Source organism: Silurus aristotelis, assembly GCF_946808225.1.
Source record: "Silurus aristotelis genome assembly, chromosome: 17".
Lineage (NCBI taxonomy): Eukaryota > Metazoa > Chordata > Actinopteri > Siluriformes > Siluridae > Silurus > Silurus aristotelis.
The window spans coordinates 197,201-202,200 of NC_139590.1; the positions used below are offsets into that span (position 1 = coordinate 197,201).

The window sequence follows — 5,000 nt, forward strand, 5'->3', positions numbered from 1 at the left end:
GAATAATGTTAGTGAGGTGACTATCTCAATGTCTCTCACTGTCATACACCACCATAAACCGTCATACACCATCATCCACCACCATAAATCATCATACACCATCACACACCACCATACACCATCATACAGCACCATACACCACGATACACCAAACACCACCAAAAACCATCATACACCATCATCCACCACCATAAATCATCATACACCATCACACACCACCATACACCATCATACAGCACCATACACCACGATACACCAAACACCACCAAAAACCATCATACACCATCATCCACCACCATAAATCATCAAACACCATCACACACCATCACAAACCAAACACCACCATAAACCATTATACACCACTAAAGACCACCATAAACCAAACACCACCATACACCATCAAACACCGTCATACACCAATATTAACCACCATACACCATTGTATACCATCATACACCAACATACTCCATCATAGCCCATCAAATACCATAATACACGACCATACACCATTATACAACACCATAGACCATAATGCACCATTATACACCAGCATACACCACCATACACAATTATAAACCACCATAAACCATCAAACAACATCATATACCACCATACACCACTATACACCACCATACACCACCATAGATCACAATACACAATCATACAACACCAAACACCACATACACCAGCATACACCACCATACATCATCATACATCACCTTACCCCATCATACACCATCAAACACCACCATACAGAACCATAGATCACAATACACAATCATACACCACCATACACTATTATACACATCATACACCGCCATACACCACCATACACCAAAATACACCACCATAAACCATTATACACCATCATACACCATCATGAACCACTATACACCATCTTACACCACAATACACCATACACCATCATAAACAATCATACACCACAATATCCATACACCACCATACACCATACAACATCATTGACAATCATACACCACTGTGCACCATCATACACCACCATACACTATTATACACCACCATACACCATTACATAACACCATGGACCATCATGCAACACCATACACCATTATCCACCGCCATCCACAATTATACACCATCAGTTTCAGTTGAGAGTTATATTAAACCAAACAACTGGTGGTGGATTTCCGTAGGCACAAACAAACTTTATCATCAGTGAACATTCAGGGAAAGAACATTGTGAGAGTGGACTCTTACAAATACCTGGTGTTCACCTAAACAGCAAACTGGACTGGACAGACAACACTGAGGCAATTTATAAGAAAGAGCAGAGCAGACGCTTGCTGCTGAGGAGACTAAGGTCTTTTGGAGTGCAGGGAGAGCTACTGAAGACCTTTTTTGACTCTGTGGTGGTCTCAGCCATATTCTATGGAGTGGTGTGCTGGTGTAACAGCATCTCTACTGCAGACAGGAAGAGACTAGACAAGCTGATCAGGAAGTCCATCTCAGTCCTGGAGATTCCACTGGTCACAGTACAGGAGGTGGGAGAAGGAGAATGGTAGCAAAAATCATCATTGCTGGAGTACGCCTCCGACCCCCTGTATGTAACCGTTACATTGTTGAGCAGCTCTTTTAGTGACACACTGTTACATCCTAAGTGTCTGAAGGAGTGATACAGAAGGTCTTTTCTCCCTGCTGCTATTAGACTTTACAACCAAAGCTGTTCCCAGTAAAACCAGTCACCAAAATACAACACTGTAATTACTTTTTAAGCTGTGCAATAACATTATCTGTGTGCAATATTACATGAATCATGTACAATATTATGTGCAATATTACCCGCAATTACGTGCAATACCACCTTGAAATATTACCTGAAATGCGTACTTTTTTTTTCTTCTCCCCCTATTTGTATTTATACATTGTACTGTGTATATACTGTTATTGTAGTATATGTATATTTCTCTTTTTCATATATTTGCATTTATTTTTATTACTTTGTTTGTTATTATTATTACTGTTATTATTATTTGTTTTTATTTCTCTGTTTTTATTTTTTTGTTTATTCTTTTTTATATATTTGCATCTATTTTTATTTCTTTGTCTTGCTGCTGTAACATAGAAATTTCCCCACTGTGGGACGAATAAAGGTTTATCTTATCTTATACACCACAATACAGCATCATACACTATCATTCACCACCATGCACCTCCATACACCACCACACAGCATCATACAACACCATACAATCATACACAACCATACATCATTATACACCACTGTACACCATCATACACACAATGCACCATCATATACAACCATACAGCATCATACCACCATACACCAAACAACATTGTACACCGACATACACCATCAAATACCACCATAAACCACCATGCACCATCATACACAACCATACAGCATCAAACAGTATCATACACCACCAAACAGCATCATACAGCATCATACACAATCATGCACCACCATACACCATCATGCACCACCATACACCATCATGCACATCCATACACCATCATGCACATCTATATACCACCACACAGCATAATACAACACAATACACCACCATACACCATCAAACACAACCATACACCATTATACACCACCATACACTATCCTACAAAACCATACACATTCATACGACAACACACGCCATTCTACACCAATATACACCATGATACACCACCATACAACATTGAACTCCACCATACAGCATCATACACCAACATACACCATCATACTCCAACATACAGCATCATATACCACCATACTGCATCATACTCCACAATACACAATCGTAATCCAACATACACCACAATACACCTCCACCACAATACACATTAAACACCACTATACACAATCAAACAAAACCATACACCATCAAGCACCCGTATACACCATCATACATCACCAAACACCATCATACACCACCATACACCATCATACATCATCATACACCACCATACATCATCATACATCATCATACACCACCATACACCATCATACACCATCATATACCCCATACACCATCATACACCATCATATACCACGATACACCATCATACACCACCATACACCATCATACACCACCATACACCATCATACATCATCATACACCACCATACACCATCATACATCACCATACATTATCATACACCACCATACACCATCATACATCATCATACACCACCATACACCATCATTCACCATCATATACCCCATACACCATCATACACCATCATATACGACGATACACCATCATACATCACCATACACCATCATACACCACCATACACCATCATACACCACCATACACCATCATACATCATCATACACCACCATACACCATCATACATCACCATACATTATCATACACCACCATACACCATCATACATCATCATACATCATCATACACCACCATACACCATCATTCACCATCATATACCCCATACACCATCATACACCATCATATACGACGATACACCATCATACATCACCATACACCATCATACACCACCATACACCACCATACACCATCATACACCACCATACACCATCATACATCATCATACACCACCATACACCATCATACATCACCATACATTATCATACACCACCATACACCATCATACATCATCATACATCATCATACACCACCATACACCATCATACACCATCATATACCCCATACACCATCATACACCATCATATACGACGATACACCATTATACATCACCATACACCATCATACACCACCATACACCATCATACATCATCATACACCACCATACACCATCATACATCATCATACATCATCATACACCACCATACACCATCATACATCATCATACACCACCATACACCATCATACATCATCATACACCATCATACATCATCATACATCATCATACACCACCATACACCATCATACATCATCATACACCACCATACATCATCATACACCACCATACACCATCATACATCATCATACATCATCATACACCACCATACACCATCATACATCATCATACACCACCATACACCATCATACATCATCATACATCATCATACACCACCATACACCATCATACATCATCATACACCACCATACACCATCATACATCATCATACACCACCATACACCATCATACATCATCATACATCATCATACACCACCATACACCATCATGCAGCATCATATACCCCATACACCATCATACACCATCATATACCACGATACACCATCATACACCACCACACAGCATTATACAACACCATACACTATCATACACCATCATACACAACAAACAGCATCATACAGCATCATACAATATCATACACCTTTATACACCAACATGCACCACCATATACCATCATGCACATCCATGCACCTAATTTACACCATTATGCACTATACACTACCATACAACATCATACACCACAATACACCATCATACGGCAACATACACAACAATACACCATCATACACCATCCTACAACAATATACATGATCATACACCACCATCCACCACCATATAAAATCATACAATACCAAACACAATCATACACAATCAAACACCAACATATACCAACATACAACACATTAAACCATCAAACACCACTATACACCACCAAACACCATCAAACACAACCATACACCATCAAACACAACCATACACCACCATACACCACAACACACGATCATACACTAGCATACACCACTATACACCACCATACACAATCAAACAGCATCATACACCATTATACACCATCATGCACCACTATACACCATCATGCACCATAATACACCATCCTACACAATCATACGTCAACATGCACCACCATACAGCATCATACACCATACTACACCAATATACACAATCATATGCCACCATTCACCACAATACACCATCATACACCACTATACAACATCATACACCACTATGCACCACCATACACCATCCCACACCATCATACGCCAACATACACCATCATACACCA

The 5,000-nt window shown here is 39.6% G+C and overlaps 1 protein-coding gene and 1 long non-coding RNA gene across 3 annotated transcripts in view; one reads left to right on the top strand and one right to left on the bottom strand.

Annotated features, from left to right (window-relative positions):
* The window catches only part of LOC310740261, a 104,789-nt gene that overhangs the window by 27,147 nt on the left and 72,642 nt on the right, over nucleotides 1-5,000 (top strand). The gene's annotated exons all lie outside the window — the stretch shown is intronic.
* The window catches only part of brsk1b (BR serine/threonine kinase 1b), a 25,519-nt gene that overhangs the window by 19,158 nt on the left and 1,361 nt on the right, over nucleotides 1-5,000 (bottom strand). The gene's annotated exons all lie outside the window — the stretch shown is intronic.